The 23,127-nt window shown below is 44.2% G+C and overlaps 1 long non-coding RNA gene across 1 annotated transcript in view; it reads left to right on the top strand.

The window, feature by feature from the left end:
• Positions 1–13,539: 13,539 nt before the first annotated feature.
• Positions 13,540–23,127, top strand: part of LOC137150528 (uncharacterized) — a 31,654-nt gene continuing 22,066 nt past the window's right edge. Inside the window, exon 1 of the long non-coding RNA XR_010919002.1 lies at positions 13,540–13,716. This is a non-coding gene — a long non-coding RNA (uncharacterized lncRNA). The remainder of the gene's footprint in view (positions 13,717–23,127) is intronic.

Genomic DNA, 23,127 nt, shown 5'->3' with positions numbered 1-23,127 from the left:
AGACAGAGTGTAACAAAGGAAGGCCATGTTTACACTGCAGCGTGAATTCGAATTAGCTTCATTCCACCAAACAAAAACCGCCCCTTGCTCTTCCCTGCCCAGCTCCCTGTCATTGTGAATGTGAATCCTCCTGGGCAGCGGCCAGAGCAGCAGCCAATTGTGAAGTTCAAGTTAGGGGATGGCCCACTTGACAGAAAGCTTAATGACCCTGAAATGGCTTGGGTCGGGGTTGTTTATAGTCACCTCACACTGTTTTTTCTCAGCAGTGAGCCTGTTCCCTCGTGACAAACCACTGGGCCTTCGGGCTACTACATCCCCCTGGGAACCGGATTACTGCTGCGAAAAACTGGCCGGCTACTTATTATTTGCCATGCCAACGGCAAGGTGTTGGAAAAGTGAAGGCTGCAATTTCGAAGAACAGGGATAACTGTCTGAGCAGGCTTGGTGGTTTCTGTACTCAGTCCTCTTCTGGCAACCACATCTTCTAAAGTGGATTTTTTTGTATGCTTTGAAGTAAATTAATACCTTGTGTTTGTACAGTATCCTTCGCCACAAAGGGCCCACAAAACGTTTAAAACCTGCACAAAGCCAGAACAGAAAGCAGATGGTTCCTTCCCCAAAGAGCTTACAATCTATGTAAGAGACGAGATGGATCACGACAGACAAAGGGGTACAGGTAACAAAACTGTAGTGGTCTACATGGTAGGTAGTGGTCTCAGCATGCCAGTGGCATAACCATGGCCAAGTTTTTTTGCAGGCCTCACCGCAAAGGAGAGCTTTAAGGTGAGATTTGAAGGAGATAATGTGGTTGCTTTGTGGATGTATATAGGAGCTCCCCCTAAGTGTTGAGAGAGAAAAATGTAAAGGTGTGTGTTGGAAAATTTGGATAGTGGGAGATGGAGGCTGGCATGGGCCAATCAGAGGCAGGAGTGGGCATTTTGATAGTGAATGAAAGATGATAGGTAGGGTGGAGATAGGCAGTGAAAGACCTTAAAAGAGAAGTCAAGTACTTTATATTTGATGTAATAGAGACAGGGAAGCCAGAGGAGAAATGCAAAGAAAGGGGTGACATGGTCAAAGCAATGGCTAAGAAAATATTTGCAGCAACAGTCTGAATGGGTGTGAGCAGGGCAAGAGCACATTTGTCAAAGCCAGAGAAAATGACGTTGCAGTAATTGAGATAGTGATATGAGTGCCTAGATAGGCGTTTAAGCTGTGTGGGTGGGTAGGAAAGGCTGTAGCTTAGAGATGTTATGCAGAAAGAATCTGCAAGATTTAATGTAAAGATCTAGAGATAGGTCTGAGTTGAATATAACACCCATTACAGATCTGCGTGACAGGCAGGATGGTAGTGGTGTTCACGGTGATTGAGAAAGAAGGCAGTAGAGAGGGCTTAGGGAAGGGAGCTTAAGATCTAATGGCTGGACCTCCATGAGGAGATGTCAGAGAGAGACAGGCCAAGATTTTAATATGGACAGACGAAGATAGTTCTGGAGAAGAAAGGTAGATTTGTGAGTCATCAACATAGAGCTGAAGTTGAATTTGTGCTTGCTGATGAGCTTGCCCAGAGATAAGGTGTAGAGGGAAAAGAAGGGGGAAAAGGACAGCGCTCTGTGAGACTGAAAATTGAAAGGGGAATGAGGAGGATCCAAAGGACATGCTGAAAGAGCAGTAAGGGAGGTAGGACGAGAACCAGGAGAGAACAGAGTCACAGAAGCCTAGATAGGAAAAGGTTTCAAGAAGAAAAGTATGGTCAACTGCATCAAAGGTGGCTGACAAAGTAAGTAGTATGAGAATGGAGTATTAGGTCTGAACTTTGGCTAGGAAGAGGTTGTGAGAGACTTTGGCAAGAGCATTGTGAGTTGCACGCAAGGGCAGAAGCCAGATTGGAAGAGTGTCTAGGATGGAACTGGAGAAGAGGAACTCCAGACAGTGGCTGTAAACAACAGCATGTTCAGTGAACTTAGAAACGAAAGGCAGATGGGGCAGTACGTGGAGAGGCCAGTGGAGTAAAGAGGGGTTTTTTTAAAGATGGGCAAATCTAAAGCATCCTTATACTAAGCGGGAAAGAGCCAGGGGAGGGTGAGAGGCTAAGGAGAAAAGTGAGGGAGTGGATGAGAGTGGGTGCAAGGGAGACCTGGAGGTAGGTTGGGATGGGGTCACTCGGGCAAGTGGAAGTGTTATAGAAGAGCAGATGAGAAACTGTCTGCATCTGTGACAGACATTGAAAATCCCCCAGTTTGTTTTGCAGGATAAAGGGTGTTAGCCCAGTGTTTTGGCTGTATTCCATTTGGCATGATAAAATTCTGCCTAATGAAATTCTACCAGTGGTTTAAATTGGATAGTTTTCCACATTGAGTCAAGAAGCATGCTTATGCTTTTCTCCTGTACGGCCCCATATACGTGTAAGGAGCTCCCTATAAACATCCACAAGACCACCTAATTGTCCTCCTTAAAACTCTTCTGCTGTAAACTCTACAAAAAAAGTGACTTAGAAGTCTTGTACAGAAATAGTATGTGATATAATTGAAGACTATATCATAAGAGCACAAGGGGTCCAAATTACGGTTGCATAGGCAACCTTAATTGTGGCATTTCTGAACTTTTGAATGGTTGACTTTGCAATCTTAAGTGTTCTTTTAACATACTTTCTGTGTATAACTTCTTAGGTTTTTAAAAAAGCAAACTGAAAAAAAAAATTCCATCATGTGACATCATATTAATACTCACATGAATCATCAGCAGGGCTGGAGCCTTCGGATCCACCACACAGATCTCTGCTACTAGAGCTATATCAGGTAGCAGTAGTAGGATTGTTATTGGCTACATGGACCAGCGCCAAAGGGGGATGAGATAGAAGAGGAATAGTGAGACTCAGGACTCCTTGGTTCCATTACAGGCTCTTGGTGGGGAGTGTGCTCTAGTAGTTCTTCTGCTCGTTTCCCCCAAGTGTGACCTCTTCTGCTTTGTCCTCTCCAACCTGTCCCTATCCCAGTCCTGGTTCTTCCCCATCTCTAGCTCATCATCTCAGTCCCCATTCTCCTCACCTACCCACTCCCAGTCTCCTTTCCTTAAACTTCTCATCCCAACCCATCTCTCTGTTCACGAGTCCTAGTCTCAGCCCATTGGACGCCCAGTTCCAGTCTCCTTGCCTAGCCAGTCCCAGTTCCCTACCTCTCATCTCCTCAGATCTGTCTCCCTCCCCCATCTTGGCCTCCAGTTGCCCCCTCCCTGACCCATGTTCCCCTTTCCCAATCTCCCTCCCAAGGTTTCCCTGAGATCAGCTGAGCATAAATGTGTTGGAGGTTGAAGGAGGCATGTCCTGGAGTATACTGGGTACTCTAGAACTTACGTTTATACAGCAATATCTTTTAAAATCACATAGACAGTTCTGTCTCTTCTGTGTCCAGTTATGATAAATTTTACTTTAGGAAAAGTCGTACCCTTCAAAAGTCCTTATTTTAATGATAATCACAAGCGTGAATTTAAAATAAAAGATACACGTTCTCTTTAGTGTATCTGAGATAACAAAAGAAATCGATCAGCCAATCAGTTTGATAATAAAAACAAGCTGATTTTTTGAATATCATATTACTTCTCAGAATCAGAAGCATTTCTTTGTAAAAATACTCTGTGATGTTTTTCCCTCTGGAAAGCCAGGGAAAGCCCGACTTCTTGTAAACCTGTTCCCTGCATCAAAATGTTCACTAGGTTTTCAGTGTGAAAGAATGCATTTATGTCAGCCCCCTCACAGTATATTTTCTGCGTTCACATGATCTTCTGCTAAATATATTGTGAAACATTTGCTTCAGAGACCTATGTGTGTTTTCTTCTGTGACGCTCCCCCCTGCAATCTGGGCTGGTGTGTAGCTCTGTCACCCTAATTCCTCACTCCTGGGCCACGACATACCCTGCTTTGCTGTGTGAACCACCCAGTCCTGGGTCAGCCCACGTCCAGCCTCCTGCGAGTAATCAGTCCCTAACCTAGTGAAGGAGTGCTTCTGGCTAGCCACTCATGGGATAGACCCCCAGCAAACACCCCCAGTCCCAGATGCAACCCCGGGAACTGCCGTCTTTCAGGGTTCAGTGCTGTGCACTGCATCCTGCAAGCTCATTTACACTTGTCCATCAATTTATCAAAGAAATTGATATGCACCAGCTCTGTCACTCCAAGTGAAGTCTCTACACACACTCAATCCACACGCACTGTTTTAGATAAACAAAAAAGTTTAATGATTACAGCAGGATTTTAAGTGAATCCAAGTCAGCTTAACATAAATCAAGGAGTTAATCACAATCAACTAAAAGATAACTCGCCTCCTAAACTAAGAATAATATTTCAGTCTCTTTCAATCTATGATGTTAGCTTACCACACAGGCTGGTTGCGATGCATCTTGCAATCAGGTCCCCCCCTCTCCCTGTGGGTAGGTGCCAGTCTTTGATGTTGCTTGGAAGATAGATTCCAGGGGAGTGCTCCAAGACAAAGATGCCTTTTTCTTTTTAACAAGTTTCCTTGACACCCCCTGGGATCAGGCGATTGATATCCGTGTCCAGCAATGGGCATAATTTTTCTCTCTTGAGCCAAAATGATCACAGGGGCTTAGGCCAGTCCATTGTTTCTGTATGCATGCCTCTGCTGGGTATGAAAACACAGCTTTGTGCCTGTCTGCATCCATTCAAGCCATGTGAGATACACATTTGGGGATATGTTATAGCAGGGTTTCATATCTGTACACATGTATGACATTGCAGGAAACATGCTACCACAGCAATAATGTTCAGTATGTCAAGAGCATTCAAAAAAACACCTTACATGGCATACTTTGCATCAGACCATACACATGCTGTAAGGGTGAACATGAATGATACACAAAGCACACCATAAGGGTGTACCTGGGGTACAGCGTGTCACATCTTCCCTCTAGAATCTTGCAAATGAAACAGTGGGTCAGATAGAATGCACAGCAAGATTATTTCTTTGATCACTCAAAATGTAACTGTTTAATAGTAGTGCAGTGCAAAATACATCCTACTTTACTGGATGAACTCTGGAAATCCTCCATACCACTGGCCTCTATACCTGCAATTGTCCTTTGGGAGGGAGCTAACGTGGAGATACCAGATGAACTCATGCTGGAAAGGGCATCATGAAATTTCTGCGAAGGTATCACAGTTCCAGAGGGACAAAGTTTACTTTATCTGCAGAGTCTCCTGCTCCACTGAGTTTCTAGGCTTCACTGCCTGCTCATCCCTCATTGGAGAGCTATACAGTGAGTAAGTTCTGTAGGAGTTCACTGAATAGTTTCTTCTGCATCATTTTCCACAAGAAGGAAACATTGGCAGGCATCTTGCAGAGGTACTATATCATTGGGGTCTAGAAAGTCAGACGAACCCCATGGGTTGAGTTTAGTCAACTCCTTACAGTGACTGGGAAATCAGACTCATTGGATTTCAAGTTTGTTAGCAAAATGCATAGGCTACCTTCAACATATAACATCCTTTAAGTAATTGTAAATTTCTGCAGTGGATTCTTGGGAGCACAGATGGGGAGTGCAAATAGAGCAGAGCAGTTATTCTTGCCATAGTAGATGGGGACATCTGGCAGTGCACAAATTTGTTTGAAGTCACTATATTTTTTATAAAGAAAGGAAAACAACTCTGGATTATTTTGTAAATGAGTGTGTGAGAAAGGAATGAGATAAGCTTCTTTCCCCCAAGTGAGAGGAGGCAGAGAAACCAGTAGTACTAGGTAGCCATTATAGAGAATAAATAAGATTAGGTTGCTTTTTAAGGAATAAAAACAAACAACATAGCAGGGACCAGATAGAGTCCTAGAAACCGAGACTAATGTTGGAAGGGCCTGGAACCCTGATTTTATTGTATAAATAAAGAGGAGCCAACTGTAATATGCACAACTGGGAAAGCTAGAATAAGAAGAGAACTGTGATTCTGAACCAATGCTCATTTAAGTCTGCAGAAGACCTTTCAGTGGCTTTGCAACAGGCCCTCTATGAGTATTTTTTAAAAGACAGTTGTTGAGTGATTAGACAGGTATCCATAATGGGGCTGGAACCAGGGGGGGGGTCAAACTATTCCTAGGATGTGTACATGAGTTATTGGATCATATAGAAATTATTTAACATAAATAGCGTGGTTCAGTAAGAGGACAACAATGCCAACACTGTGTGGGGTGACTTGGAGGAGAGTCTACCTGCTAGAAGCTTTGAGATGCCTATAAGAAGAGTACATGTGTAGGCGTGAACTCCCTGCAAAGGACAATATGGGCCAGAGCGTAGGCATTACAGATGTCAGAGAGCCCAGGAACACTTGCAAATGAGAGTCAGGGACAGAGGAGTTCATCTGCAAAGGGTGACAGAGAGAGCTGCATCAGCACACCCCTATAATAAAAGTGCTGTCAGTTGTATTTTTGAACTCTGATTCCCCTCTACATAGTCTCTTGTTTGCATGATTGTCCTGCTCACGTCTCAGCACAGATCTAGCAGCAGGCATTGATTATTTCAGGGCAGATTTCTGTTTCTTTGACATGCCTTAATTAAACTATGACATTTACTAAGAATAGAACAGAAAAATATTGGAGGGAAAAAAAAAAACCTCTGCACTCTCATTAGATTGCTGTATTTATAAGACTTTGGGTGCTACAAAGAGGAATGATACAAAGGGTGATTTTTAATGAGGTTTAATAGAGGTGCCATTGATTTTAGTTTGACCCTAATTGTTTATCCTTGATTTCTTGAGAATTATTAGCATGTATGTCGTTACACAAATGACAAATCCTAACAGTTTTTCTTTGATCTGAATTACAAATTCTGGGTAAATTCTTATTCAGGGAAAACTTCTACTGGTTCCAATGGGAGTTTTACTTGAGTAAAGCAGGAGTAAGGTCTTCAGGATTTGGCCCAATATCTACAATCAAGTTATGAATAATGAATAAACTATATTCAAATGAAGCCTGCCCTCTGTATCAGGACAGATGAGGTCAAATGCTAAATAGATCAAAGTATATAGTGCTTTGGTACCATGGGAAAGAGTGCTCTGGAAATACATAAGATGTGTGCAGAGGGACTGGGGAATGCTCACTTCCAGGACTCCACAGCCCAGGGTAAATGGTCTCCCCAGAAGGCATCTTTCCTTATCATTATTCTCAAACTCAGGGCAGTTCACTATGTGTCAGCACTGCCTTCCCAGCATTGAAGGCAGCTCAGTCTAGCTGATGCTGGCAACAGGATGCAGTGTTCTTTATTAACTGCCAAAGAGGAGGAAGAGTCCAGTCCTTATCCCAGAAGCATTAAGACTGTGGAACTGGTGCATATCCTGCTGCATAGACTTCTCAGTGATCTACCCATCAAGCCTGCAAAACACCATGGTAGATTCCCTGAGCAGACACTCCCACCAGGAGCACAAGTGGGAACGCAGTGACTTTGTTTGACGCTTCCCAGGAGTACCCAAGGTTGTTGGGCATCTTGCTACCACCTGCCCTTGTCTGCCTGCTGGGCTTTGGAGTGTCTGGTCCCTAGTCCACTGGACACTTGTAGTAGTCACAGATTCACTGCTTTCACAGATTCACTGCTTCCATCTTACCAGTTCCACCTCAGATCACTGCTCTGCTTAACATACAGCACTTAGATATGTGTATAGTGAAATCAAAAATACATTTATATAACCAAGCATAGAAATTAAGGTAGTAGCAAGCAGAAGTCTTGGAAACAAATGGTTACATATAAAATAAATTGATAACACACATTCTAGAGCCTAGATTTAGTTAACAAGATACTCTCATGTCTGGTAGAGTATTGCTCACATACAATTCTTGCAGTGTTTTCCAACCAGGCTGGTTGTGACCCTTCATAAGACGTGCTGTCAGCTTGCCTCCAAGGTAAAGGATCCGCTGCGTTCCTTTGCACACCAAGATAGTCCATTATCTTTATTTATAAACAGGATACCCGCCTGCTGTTTTGTTGGTTTTTTTTCTTCCTGTAGATTTCTTCTCTTGTAGCATTTTGCAATCTCTTAATTAGCACCTGGCTAGCTATGCAAACAGGCATACAGTATGAGGCCCACAATATGCAAATGGCCAGATAGGAAGAAAGGTGTCTGTTACCTTCTGCCTGCAAAGAACATTCCTGAGATATGTTACTTCCTCATGACCTGCCTTAACTCGAAGACCTTAAGAACATAATTTTCAGTACAGATAAATCATTCCTTAACTATTATCCTTACATACATCTTGCAGTGATTATGACAACCAGTGGGCACCTGGCTCTTGGTAGCTCCAGCCTGACCGTGACAAGTGTAGTTCCTGGACCTGCTTTGCCTCTCTTTGAGTGTCTCTCCATCTTCCCATGGCAGCTGATCTCCTGACTCAGAACTCTGAATCATAAGCCATGCTAACCTGGCCTATCTGCATCAGAGTTTCTAGATGGTTCTCATACATAGGATTGGACTGTTCTCCTGAAGTTCAGTCAGTACTCCTGGGCAGTAGGAAACCTGCCATGAGGAAGCCCTACTTTCAAAAGGGGAGACGTTTCCAGGTCTGGTGTGCCCAATGCGCCATACCTCCTTCAGACTCTCTCCTCTCAGATGTTCTTGATTCCCTGCTGGGCTAGAAAACACAGGATTTATCACTGAGCTCAGTCAGGGTTCACTGGACTGTCATTACGGCATTCCAACCTCCTATCTAGGGATGTTCTATTTTGGCTACCCCACCACAATCAGTTCCTTAAACGTCTGTCTAATCTGTTGCTGCAAGTCAAGGAGTGTACCCCTCATAGGGACCTCAGACTGGTTCTCAATGCTTTAAGAAACACGCTGTTTGAACCTATGGCTACCTGGTCATTCCTCCTCTTCTTATTCAAAACTTCCTTCCTGGTAGCCATAACATTAGCCAGAAGGCTGGTTGAGCGCATGGCTGACACCGCCTCTAGACTTCTCTCTACTATGATAACATGAGCCTATGACCTAATCCTTGCTTCCTGCCTAAGGTATCTTCAGAATTTCATGTCAAGCAGGACATTCAGCTTCCAGTGATTTACCTCATTTTTGGGGGGCAGAGGCTAGTCTCCACACTATGGACATAAGGTGAGAATTCTTCTTTTACCTTGACAAAAACTAAGCCTTTCTGGGTTTCTCTCCAACTCTTCATTTCCTTTGCTGAGAATATAAGGGAACTGATCTTGAGAGAGAGAGAGCTTCTAAGTGGGCTTCTGGATGCATTGTAGTTTGCTATAAAGCTTATGAGGCACAGCCTCCTCTGAGAGTGACTGTTCTTTCAACCAGGGCTCAGTCTGCCTCAATAGGCCTTCTCAAGGACATTCCTAGGGGGAGCATCTGTCCACACACTCTCCAAGCACTACACTATCATCCCTGCTTCCAAATCAGACACAGCCTTTGCTGATGCTATCCTCAGTACTGCATGGGATCCAACTCCTCAATACCTGTCTTCACATTGAGCTATTGCTTGGGGGGTGTCTCCTATCGTGGAGCACCCATAGGTACATAGATGCAAAGAAGAACGAGAAGTTACAGTAACTTGAGTTCTTTGAGATGCTTTGTCCCTCTGGATGCTCCACCTCCTGCCCTTCTTCCCCTCTGCTGCAGAGTCTCTTTGGGCTTCATGGTTGAGAAGGAACTGGGTGACACTAGATTCATGTCTCCCTTTACACCCTCGTACCAGAGTATGAGGATGTATAGTGTGCAGGCATGGACCCTGCTAGCTAAAACCTTTGATCATGAGTGCCTGGTCATATGCACCTCCTACGGTAGAGTACCCCATAAGGACAAAACATCTCAGAGACCTCAAGTTACTGTACAGGTAAGTAACTTCTCCTTCTCCCACAATTCATGGGAAAGAATCACGGAACCCCTCAGCATACTGGTCCCCCAGTAATCTTGGTGCCTTACATGGGTGAGTGCAGTACTAGTGTGGACACAGCAACTTGAGTCTGGCTTTGAGTGAGGCTGCTCACACCTGGCCAGGTGCCAATCACCCAGATTAATTCTGCCAATTCACTTAGGGCTGGTCTACATTACAAAGTTAGGTCATCTTAACTACATCGCTCAGGGCTGTGAAAAATTAAGCTGACCTAAGCCCTGGTATAGACATCTCTAAGTTGAGGGAAGTATTCTTTCATCAACCTAGCTACCACCTCTTGGGGAGACAGATTTCCTACAATAATGGAAGAACCCCTTCCCTTGCGGTACTAAGTGTCTATGCTACAGCTGTGCCACTGTAGCATGTCTAGTGTAGACATAGCCTTCGACCACTAATGACTGATCCAATGAACAGTCAACTGATGTCAACAGCTTTTAGTCGTTACTGAACTAGGATGAATTTGAATCAGTGACTTTGGAGTGTATAAAACTTACAAAACTATACCAGTCAATTTCCTGCCTTTTGTGGAGCTAGGGGCAGAAGAGAAAGAAAGAGAGAATGTTAACTTAAACTTTGGTTCTTCCATGGTAACAATTTTACAGAGCTTCAAACCATCTTGTCAATAATGTTCCAACATAGGGAAGATTTGTTACAATTCTTCCATTAGATCTGTGCATGCCATTCATTAGACATGGCTCAATGGCAGACCCCATCCTGATTAGGGTGAGCGTTATATACAGCACATGATATGGAGCAGGTCTGCTACTGATGCCATCATCCTGTTTGTAAGGTATAAACATTTAGAGCACTTAGGAAAGGGATTTAGTTCAGTTGTCTCATAGATGTTTGTTCCTTTTTCCTTAGCTTTGCTCCCTTTTCTTTAGTGGCTCATTACGCTGATTAAATTACACAGGGAATAAATCACTGCCCCATCAAAAGTACATAATCAAATAGATAAGTCTTGCATTTGACCCTTGTCTCTTTCACTCCCACGCATGACTTTGCATGTGAATGTTTAAGACCCATATGCCCTATATTTTTTATCTTGAATACTGCAATTAATCACATTATATAACCAGCCTACCGCTGATTCTAATTAAATAAAACCCCCTGCATTTAAATAACATAAAGGGTCTGTTTTGATATGACAATGCCCGGAAATTCAGAGGGAAGGCTCAGACTGCATCCTCCCTTCAGCTCCCTGTTTTTAAGGCTTGCAGCACATACAGTGTGTTATGTAACGTCGCACAATCATTTCTGATTCACACACACTTCCCTCACAATGGGACATGCTAAAAATACAGGTTCATTCTTAAATGTGCAAAACCTGGCTCTTCTTCAGTTCCAGGCAGACCCTGGATGAGATTTAAAAATATAGCAGTTTTTGTACTTTGTTTCCTCCCAAGAAATAAAAACAAAAAACCCCCTCATACAATTATTTATTTACTTATAATGTTATAGCCTCCGAGATTGTACTAGGTGCATCGAAAGACAGATAAAAAACATGATCCCTTCCCTAGGTGCTTACAGACTAATTTCAAACATGATGCTATGGGAGGAAAAACTAGACAGGAGGAAGGAAAATGGAACAACTGAAAGATATTGAACCAACCCCAGTCTGGGGGGAGAGGAGGATACCCAGCCTAGAGAAGTGACACGGGGAACTGTTCCCTTCGCATGCTACAGACCTTTACTCTGCACCATTTTACAGGTGTGATTTTGCCAACAGCTGGGAGAGGTGTGGTGTATTGGTCAGTGCACCCACCACTACACGGGGATCCACTGGCCAAAAGACTGTGAAACAAAGTGCAGAGGTCATGGATGCTAGTGCAGCTCTGAGGATGGAATCCCTCTGAATCTCAATGGCAGCTGGATCAAGTCCTCAAGCAGCCAACATTCTCTCGGTAGCCTGAACTTGGGTTCCAGCTACTGTCCCAGCCTGATCTCATCTCTGGATCTTTGTGCTGTAAGACCATGGGCCTTCTCCCACCTTCCCTTCTTGAACCCAGTATCCAGGCCTTCTGTCTGCTCTTCCTTCCACCTCATCTGTCCCCTGCTGTTCTTGGCACACATCCAAGACTGCCACCAGAACTACCCTTTGACCCTGAGTTTCTCTCTCCCATGGTTGGTGGAGTTTGCAAGGCTCCTGAATGGTCCTCTGGATGGGGCGCAGCTCCCAGTAGCCTGCTAGTGGGGTTGTGTCTAGCAGAGCACAGGGAGGAAGCAGATAAGTGATATTCCAAACTTCTCTGAGACACAGCATGTCAGTTTGCAAGAAAGAAAGCCACCACCCTCCACAACTGTAGAGAAGTTGAAATTTACATGGGTATTTCTCATCTAGTATTTGTTAATTTCAAATAGTATTTATAACGCATATATGTCCCTCTACACAACATTTGTTATACCAATTTGCCATGTCTCAGGTGAGCCTTGCAATATCTGGTGTGGGTTTTTTTTAAAGCCCTTGTTCTTAGGGTTATGTAATTACTTGACAATCTCAGCTTTCACTTGAAAATAAAGTAAGTTTCTAGCCCTCATGCTTGCTGAGAAAAGATTAAAAATGTGATCTAAGTGCACCCTAAAGTCTCAAAGGCCTATAGACAAATAAAAAGAACCCGCAGTGTATTATTTTTAAGCCGTCTTGTGATTGGGGGTGGTGGGGTCTGACCTATGATGGTATCCCCAGGGATGGTAACAGTGAAACACGGGAGTTCTCCTTTAATCTTTTCTGTCCATAAACCATAGGATGAAGAATCTTTATTCATTCATAAGGTCTACACTTTTCTTTTTGCTGATGTGATCCTAGGCAGGTTATTTAGGAGGAAAAAAATCTGATGGGTTTTGCGAGCTTTGTTTCCAGTTGCATGTTTTTTATGTAATCTAATGACATGTTTTACTATAAATTTCAGTTTAGTTTGATCTTTAGGAAAAAAATAATTGGCAGACAAAATGAACTATTTTTAAACCAAAGTGTTTGCTGCTCCTATTAAGTCAATTAGAACGTGCTCTTTGTAGTAGGTTTATCCTAATGCTATCATTTCTTAATCACAAACCCATGTGCTTCAGGAGATTTGTGACCATTCATTGATCACCGAGCTAAACTCATGGAATGTTTGTGAGGAATTTTAATCAGGTTGACGCTAACATAACCCCTTTTTCTAAGCTATGTAAAGACTTTCCATTTCAAACCAGGTGCACAGACACAAGCAGGGGAAGCTAATTTTGGACGGCTTTTTTATTTCATTATCCACCCCTTGCAACAGCCACAAACCAACCCTCATCTTGCCACTGGGAATACAGAAAACTTTCTTTGAGAAGCGCTGTGTAGTGTCACTCCAGAATAAATTATTTGCAAGGGAGTCATTAGAGCCTTTACTATTATCTGCAAAAACAGGGGTCTGGACAGAACTGTCATGTTACCCTCCATAGGAAAGTCTCCTTCTTGCATGCTCTGATTTTCTCTAGTTGCTTTCAAAGAGACTGGGCAATCCCTATGAGTTTAATGGGGTTGAGGTTTTATGGGTGGAACTGACAGCAGATGTTGGTCCTGGGTCTATCTCTGTGCTGTCTCTTGCAGCTGTTGTCAGATTGCAATCACCTGCTAGAAATGAAGCAGAAAGAAGTGCATGCTGCAGGGGCCAGAGTGCAAATAGGCCTCGCAGGGAATAAGACTTGAATGGAAGGAGAACCCAGGCTGCACTGTTGGGTAGTAGATTGGTCAAGATTCAGTGAGGAAAAAGAATGAAAGAAAAAGAAGACTGGAAAAGGGGATGAGTGAGGGGGAAAAGGGAGAAGGTTCTTTTTAAGAGATACAGAAGAAAGAAAGGTAAGAGAATAAATTAAAGGGAAAAAACAAAAGGTAAACAAAAATGGGTACAGAGGAAGAGAACAAAAGAAAGGAAAGCAAAGTGAAGACATGGAGACGGGGGAAGCAAGTAAAGAGACCCAGCCTCTAGGTTAATGGGTTGCATTTCCATGGTATGAGCCCCACATCTTTGTAAAACTGCAGGGAAGGTTGTGGCAGGATGTGCTGCTTTGGGAGTTTGATGCTTATTACTTCATCCTGTGAATTTGGGATAAGGGGCTCAAATTGATATGCTGCACTGATATGTAATTCTTCCCCCAACAAATTTCAAGTCCTGGTTTGGGGCTTCCAAATAATTTTAAAAGGAATGATGGGACCTCAGAGATGGAAATGGGAGTGGTGGTTGCTGCTGCTGTAGTCTCTCATTTCCTTAGAGATTGCTTCAGCAGTGTGTATGTGTGGGGGGAGTAAGTGGGAGGGAAGACAGCTTCCCTGGCTAGACACCTGCTCAGCAGGCTATGTAGGCTAACCAAGGAAGGCTAACGCTGCAGTGTCCCCATCCTTAGGTACCAATTCTATTACTGTAATTCACAGTGGGCAGATTCTCCAGTCTCAAGAGTTCACTGTGTTGCTTTACAATGCAGTAAAGTGAAATTAGGCCAGCTGGGGATTTCCACAGGAGAATTCCCTCGGGCAGGTAGAATCTTTGTTAGCATAAAACTGGCAGAGGTGGTGTAATGAGCTCCTGCATCATCTGCCACCAACCCCCCTGCTGTAGGGTACTCAAAGTGGAGGAGAGAGCATGTCATGGGTAGGAGGGTGTGTGAGCTCTGCTGGACCTGATCATCCACTTGTCGTGGTGCTTACATAAATGGTGGAAATGAGATTAGAGCCTTTGGTGCTGTCACTTTCACTGGGGCAGGGCAGATGAGGATTAGAGAGTGGCTACCAACTCCATGTGGCAGTCTGCTATCCACTATGGCTGAGCACAGTTTGGTCCTAGTGGAGAACCAGGCCTACTGATTCAGGCTTAATGTGCCAATATTCTGCCACTGTCACTCACAGCTGCTTTTATGTCCTCCTCCATGAGTAGCCCCCCTGAAATCAGCAGAGTTCCTTGTGGAGAAGAGTACTATTCCAAGAGAGTAAGGGCGGCAGAATCCAGCCCAATGGGGCTACTTGTGGAGTCAGGCACTATTCAACATCAGTAAGGGGAATAGAACCTGATCCTTAGTAAGGGGATTCTTCCCAAATACAGGTGCCCCATCTGGTAGGATATTACACCACTATCCATGAGGCCACAGCTTTGGCTCTGAGGCAGAATGCTCCTGTGCTAACAGAGCAGGAGACAGTCCCTGACCTGCAGGGAAAGCCTTTTATTTCTTAATTGTACAGTGGACTCTTTTTCTTATAACGTTTGTCAAAATGCCCTAGGTGTGTTCTGAAGAGCGTGCACTTGTTGAATGGTACACAGGTGTTCCATTTTTCTCCTTGGTAGCTTGCCTCCAGCCAGTACTCACAACTATTGCAGGAAGAGAGAAGCCCAGCCACAGTGACTTACCTCCACAGCAAGCACAGTGCTTGAACTCCTTGTCATCCCCTGACTCTGAGGCATATTCTGCACTTTGTCCTGCACGTGGAACTCCCATTAATATCAATCATGAATCTGCAATGCATGAGTCTGCAATATCAGCCTGCACAGCTCTTTAGGAGATTATGGCTAGAATCAGATGGGCACCAGCAGTGCCATAATGCTCAGTCTTTATGATGCATAAAAACCTGCTGCCATTTTTGTAGTTCTGACAAAAGTTTTCGGAGAACAAAAGCTTCTGCCTGCCTAGCAGTTAATCCAGGATTATGCCATTTAGATGCAGCCCATGTCGGGGCAGTGTGGAGAGCCACTACCCTATAGGGGGAGTTCTGCCACAGGAAGGTAGAGTTCCATCCTTAACCTTTCTGATGAGCAAAGGAAGTGGACCTACTCCGGTACCATTTCATGGGGGACACAGTACCCCACCCCACTGGGAAAAAATCATTTAGCATAACTCCCTAACACATCCCTGGATCTTTATGATGTATAAGAGCTTTATTTCTCCAAGACTTACTCATGTAGCATGGGATGGGTTGTAGCAATGAATCCTCCAGGCGTGAGAAAAAACACATTCCTGGAAATTGCTGAACATCTCACAGGAGATGAGTGCCCTTCCATCCAAATGACTTCACTGGGACCCATCACTTTGCAAGAAGTGCTTAGCTCCTTGCTGGATCAGGTCCTTTGTGTGCATATGGTACATGTACTGAAAACCCTAAAATGATATTATCTAATGAAAACAATAACAAAGGGCTGGCCTGGGGAGGCGCAGGGGATAAATCCTGATTGCTTACTGCAGGAAGCCAAGAATGGCATGTGACTGTAGGACTTTTATGCCTATGGCTGATCGGGACTGGGAACATCAAGGGAATGTGACAACTTCTTCTATTCTCTGGGACTCCATCGTTGTTCAGACAGCAGCTCCTCACATCTGTGGGTTTTATAGTTATGCACAGCTATAAAGAATTATTGGGAGGGGCGGGGGAGTGATACAGCGACAACAAGTCTGTACCAGCAAGCTCTATAATATAGATAGGAAAACGTGGTTGCTAAGAGGTTAACTTGTTGAAGAGGTTGTGTTTGGCTCTGTACCACCCTACTTTGTGCTCTGTGGAGTGGAAGGTTCTGGGATCGTCAGCTGATGTTTTTATTATGTGTAGTTTAGTTAAGCAGTATGATCAGACATCAGTTTCTGGCTGGATAAATAAATCTGTAACATTACTGTGACTAGAGGTCTTGTTATACTAAGAAGGGGGAAAAAAAAGCCGGAGGAGGCCTACACAGTAGAAAAGTGGCAGAAAAAAGCCCAAGAATCCCATTTAGACTGAACCCAAATCTTGACTCTAAGGAAATGAGGAATTCTTGGGAATAAATTCTCTTCTCTGATCAGTGCTATGGCTCTTGGCCACAATGCCACTTGCATAATGCTCACATATTTTACATGCGCACACACACACACACACAGAGTACCCCCCTTGATGTCAGTAGAACAAAACAATACATGCTCCTTGAGTTCAGCACGGTGGAGCAAAGGGGAGGAGTTTGTCCCAGTAGTGTCACATGGAAGATGGAAAGACCATGATCAGGTTCCTCCCCACACCTTTCCCGGCCCCCACACAAATTAAAGAAATGGAAAGGAAATTAACTATGCACGGAGTCTATCACTTCTAGTTTGTTGGGGAAGGTTTCAGTACGCCCACATTCACTCTCACCCTTCAAATAGTGCTCAAAGTGACAGGAGTAGAACCCCTGCTGACTCCTGCAATCTTGCTTCCGGACTTTCCCCTAAGACGTCTCTATCTGAAGAGTTACTACAATACAATACATTTAATCATGCTGTCAGGAATGTGCCTGAATGAACCCATAAAAGATGCACACTTCCAAGTGACAGAGTGGATTCATGGAATCTGATTTAACTCTTGCCCATAGTTAAGATAACTTTACAAAACAAATACCAAGATTTCAAAAGTAGCTGGACTGCTCATATGCATGCAGAAGATGCTTACTATAATGCAGGTCATCCAGGTTGCCTTTTTTACTGAAGGTCTCATTTATCTAACATCTTGTCTGAACACATAGTTAAATCAGGTGGGTACGAAGGTGAATTAAGTCAGTGGAATACTAAAGTCAGTGTGTTTACTCTGGATTTAAAGTGGTATAACTGGGATCAGAATTTGGTCGTAATGGAGTTGGCTGCAGTCAGGAGACTTACCCAGAGAAAATGTAGATGATTGGAATAATGAGATATCAGAATGCTGATTATTAGAGTTAGTTGAAAAATAGGATAAAATTTCCTGAAAAACTTTATCCCATTTTTTTTTCTATCACAATTTGTAATTTGGGGGGGGGGGGGGGGGAAGATGATGATTGCAAATTTGGAAAATTTTCATCTGACCTTACTGATTATATTTACTCAATCACCCCAATATTGAAGATTCTGTATATTTATGAAAGTCTGGGGAAATTGCTTTTAGTTTTCTCATTTTGAGCAACTATTTACATGACAAAGGAAGGTTTCTTCAGGTTTAAACTTTCCTCTTCATCTAATCTAATGTAATTTAATCTATGATATTTTTAGGACAACTATCACCTTGGTATATAAATGCCGAAATGACTAATGTTAAGAATATAAAGTATATATGAAGCTGTAGGAAGGCGCTGTGGCCTTCCCCAGAGTCTGGACCCGAGGAAGGGCTGCAGCGGCCTGGTTGGACTGAAGCAGGCCCAGCAGACAAGTCTGCCCGGCAACCAAAAGGCCAGGCAGTGATAGGACCGTCCGGCCAGCAAATCAGCGACAGTGGGGCGGAGCCCCTAAAGGAAGGGGCAGTATAAAAGGCAGGCCCCAGAGCTCAGTCTGGAGATGCATGCTCCCCTGTCGGCTGAGGCCTAGGCTGGATCGGAGTGGAGTCGATACCAGGGAAGCTCAACTCCTGGAGCAGAGACTCTGACCCGACCCAACCCGGGCCTGGAGACTGGGTAGGGCCTTCACAAAGCTGGACCCAGCCACCTGGCCAGAGGGACTGGACCGAGCCCCCTGAGCAACCCGGGTGGAGGATACCCCCTGAGGCTGGACGGGACCTGGAGGGGCTGCTGGACGCCGAGCCATCCCCCGAGCCCTGTGACCTAGCGGAGCTGCCCCTCGCAGAGGAGCTGCCCGCCTTGCCACCTGTGGACGAGGAGGGACTGGCGGGCCTACCCCGGACCGAGCACCTCAGCAACCCCGAGAACCCTGATGAGCCAGATACTTGGGGATACGGGCAGGAAGTGGCCCATCTCAGCCATAGTCAGTGGCTGAGACAGGGGCAAGCCCCGTCGGCGTGTTGTGGCGGGAGCCCCGCTGACTGAGTGACAACGCCTTTGCCACTAATAGGGCCCTGGGCTGGGACGCAATGGAGACGGGTGGGTCTGCGTCTCCCTCCCTGCTTCCCTAGCCACCCCAGGAGAGCCTCCTCCTCCCTATCACTCCAGAGAGCGGACCCGCTGCTTGCTTGCCCTGCCTGAGGGTCGGGGCGATAGACTGCTTGACAGTCCGCCCTGTCTGAGGGCTGGACTATGATGCAGCCAGAGATGCTATTCCCCCATGTAGGAAAGTGCTGTGGCCTTCCCCAGAGTCTGGACCTGAGGAAGGGCTGCAGCGACCGGGCCGGATCAGACGGCCATCCAACAGAAGCCTAAAAATATGAATAAAATATAATCTGAAACACGAAGTGCAAAGATGAGTTTTCCGGCCTTCTTACTGAATGCTCTAGAGAGTGTGTATGGTTATTTTATGCTTAACATTTCAATCTTTCACATGGAGTCTTCGGACTGTGGTCACACTGCTAAAAAAACTCTGTCCCCCGTGCTCTCTAATTCCGTTGACTTTTGTCCAAGAAGCAAAAAGAGGGATTTTGCATGAGGTGAGGCTTGGGTTTAGATCAGTGATTCCCAACCTTTTTTGGCTCCAGGGCCACAGATATCATTTTTACAACCCTGAAGGGCCACCGGTCTCCATCAGCAGTGCCCCCTCCTCCCTGCACGACCCACACACACACTGCAGCCAGATGGAAGGAGTTCAGCGAGAAAGCTGCCTCCCTCCTCACTGATCTCCCCTCCTCCTGGCTGCAGCAGGAAACCTGCACTCATCCACTCCGCGTGAGTCCCTAGGCAGTGGCTCCCTTCTGCAGCCAGGGGGACAGGAGATCAGCACTCCCCTCCCTCTGGCTCCAGCAGGGACACCAGCGCTTAGGGACCCAGGCAGAGCACTTTGCCATGCTCCCTGCTACAGCCAGGGTTGATCTCCAGTCCCCTTGGCAGCAGCAGAGAGCCTCCATCGGTCTTGTAGCCCCACAACAACGCGCTCTGCCTGGGTCCTTAGGCAGCGGCTCTCTATGCAGTCAGCAGGAGGACGGCAGTGGGCCACTTTGGAAACCGCCATGGGTTGGGAACCACTGGTTTAGATGATCTAAGTTAATTAGCTAGTTTTATTGCATGGAGCAGTTAATGGATGTATCCGAGAGGTTTTTATTTTAGCTAAAGCATGTGTCAGCAGATGGGCCTTGACCTGTTCATGGACTGGGTTATAAGTGGGGTTTGTACCACAGGCATTCCAGCCTTCTACCTTCATTCTTCATGCTAGATGGTTCATTAGAGAACCTAGTAATTTTGTGGTTGCAAAGTGGATAGTGCTACTTTTGGGCTGGTTTCTTGGTGATGTCGGTCAGCAGTTGTTTGTAATGTTACACCATGGCTTTAACATCTTTATTGTTCAATATACTTCAGTTCAATAAAAACGCATATGATGGAAATAATATTGGCAAAGAAAATTTCTCTTTTCCAAAAGGTAAGTTGTATATTTTTTTTAAGGGGAAACTACACACTCCCTACATCATTGGCCTCAGAAAGATGATCTCGCATCTAATTGTCATCGCCATTCAAGCCATGTATCGGGAAGGGAGCTGGCATATGTAATCTGGGTTCAGTCCATGTTTTGGAAGGAAGCTGGTATGTTGTTGTCCTTGATGTCATCTGGTAAGGGTGAAGAACATGAATCAGACTGGATTTCTCCAATGAATTACTAGCCAGAGTCTTCAAATAAATATGTACTTTTGCATCATACCAGCTGTTGCCCTTTCTGCCAGTTCCTAACACTCACTGTTACCGGCTTGGCTTTAATCCATTCTGCCACCCATTATAAACAAATCCCACCCATGTTGTTATGCTTCTGAGATGAAAGCAAAGGTCCGTGCACCAAACATCAAACAGGAACTAGAGGATGTGAGATGCTTGTTGGATAGTGTTGCTTAGCAGTATGTTTAGGGCACAGTAATTGCATATAGAGTCAATCCACACCACATGGAAATTGCACTAGTCACAATCTCTCTCACACACTCCTTAATAGGTGTGTTGCAAAAGAATTACTTGAATATTATTGTTAATTTTGAGCAATTGATGGTTAAAGTCAGATTGAAAAATAGTTTTCTAGCATAACTGTAGAAGAAAATATGTATGATTTCATTTCTTGTTTTCATGGGGAAGGACAACTGTGTCCCCCAAAGGGAAAATTATTCATTTTATTTATATATGTCTGTTCACCTACAAAGGGTAATTACCTTGCCTGAAAAGAAAGGGGTGAAAAAGAGACCCTGATTGTCATGTGACTTGTGTGGCTAACGCCCTAGATGCATGACTGAAATCTTTGTCCCTTGTTAAGAGAGAGAGGTAATTAGTGCTCTGAATAATAGCTGCTCCAAGGAGAGTGACGGGAGTGAAAAGTATAAGACACTGAAAGGTAAGAGAGTTCATAGTAATTCAGGAAGTGTCAGGGTGGCTATAGAACAAATAGCTGAACATTTCTCCTGCTGTCATGAAGAAACTGGGTCAAGGAACTGTGGTGAGAAGGAACTTGGTAGCGATTAATAATGGCCTCTCTTCTCTAGGATCAGCAGTGATGGAAGAGCTCTCTTCTCCAACTACATTTCTGTGGGCTGTTCATATTTTAATGATAGTAAAAGCATATTTGTACAGTCGTGCCTCTCTTCTTCCCCACCTACTCAGTTTTTTCACTTTAATGGACTTTTCAGTGGATTAAGTAAAAAGAGAGGAAATACCTCCAATTGGAATTCCACCTTTAGTATTATGGTGGTGCTAACAACCATATAAATTAACTGTTTGATTTCAGTATGTCTGTCTGCATTGCTCATGAAAATGACTTCACTGGAGACTGAAGTCACTTATTTATTAAGGGTCTGATTCACAAGCCTTTCCTCTTACCAGGAGAGATTCCCCTAGGGTTGGAAGGATTATTTGATCTTTGTGAAAACATCTGCATCTGAGGAAGTGAGCTGAGGCTCACGAAAGCTTATGCCTACTGAAATTAAAATTGTTAGTCTTTAAAGTGCTACAGAACTCAAGTTGTTTTTGCTGTATACAGACTAACACAGCTGCCCCTCTGGAACTTGATCTTTGTGCCCATTCAATCTTTGGCCCATCCGCTGAGACTTCCACTGGCAAAGGTTCCAATAACTGATACTCCTGATAGTATTCTATTTGTGTAGTTGCCTGTTCCCTGGCATCAGGATTGAGAGCATTTCCATTTTAACTCCCTTTCTAAAATGTCTTTGTGTCTGAAACAGAACAATCTTGAAAGTCAGAGAGTATTGCCAGCTTGCCACAACATTTAGTTGCCATGGAGAAACTTATGGTGTCACCAACAGCTGAGGCTGACCTCAGATGAGCAATGTGTAGCAGGAGCAGTGAAATCTTGACATAAAAATGACATGTTCCAGAAAGTGCCCCTAGTAATTAAAAATAAGGGACAAAGAAAAGAAAATATCAAACATACCTCCAAAAAAAGTCCTTAAATACAATTTATTTAAGGACGCTTGCATTTTAGTTCTGATTTTCAGCCCTCTGTGGACTCACCTGTGAGATTCACACTGATACATCTTAATGTTCTATTGACCTAAAGAAAAGCTGTGTTTAAAACTGTGACTGATCCAGAAGTACAATATTACTACTGCAGATTTGACACTTCGACTGCCTGACCAAGCGGTAGAGCCCATGCAGTATAAATCTCTACAGAGGCTGTCCAAATCAAATGAGTGGAAAGCTCAGATGAACCTGAAGACTTGCTCTCTTAAAACTGAGGCTGATACAGAAGTGCAGACTAGCAGCATAAGTATAACGGTTGCAAAATGGCAGGTGTGTGTGTCTGTGTGAGAGAGAGAGACACACACACACACTACAAGCCCATTCAAAGAAGAATAATAGGCTTCTAAAAATGATTTGGACCTTAAACTTTAGTTGTAATCTCTCTCCTAGTTCAACAATAGTTAGCAATAGCCAACGAGTCTGTATTGTTAAATATCGAGATGATTCAACTGGTAGCAGCATTCTCTCTGGGTCAAAAGGTTATGGATTCAAATGCAGGGCATGAGACAGTTATAGATGCTGTCCTTTGGAGAAGACCAGCGACTGGACTCCCTCCTGACCATCCTTTGTGGTTATCTAGATGGCAGCTATAGAACCCATGGAGCTCTGTGAAGGAAGTAGGAGAAACCTTGGTGTGCTGGTCAACATTCCCTTTCTGATCAAAGCTAGTTTTAATATCTGAACTTGTATGAAAGCTATGGCAGACGTGAAATGGCTGCCATGTTAGCCTACGCTATTATTGCGTTCTCTGTATTTAATTGGACTCCTTATCCTAAAGTTCTTGGAGATACCATGGATATGACAGTTACTGTAGGACACCCTTTGGGAAGGGTGGTGTTTAGTAATAATTTTATTATCGCTATGTACAAAATAAGGGTTTTTAAATGGATAGAGATTAACTTTCTTCAGTATTTATTATGGTTTAGCTT

This window comes from Emydura macquarii, unplaced genomic scaffold (genome assembly GCF_026122565.2).
Source record: "Emydura macquarii macquarii isolate MOO-44397 ecotype Brisbane River unplaced genomic scaffold, CSIRO-AGI_Emac_v2 contig_968, whole genome shotgun sequence".
NCBI classification, from domain to species: domain Eukaryota; kingdom Metazoa; phylum Chordata; order Testudines; family Chelidae; genus Emydura; species Emydura macquarii.
The sequence above is the reverse complement of the archived record's forward strand: the minus strand, read 5'-3'. Positions and strand labels throughout refer to the sequence as shown.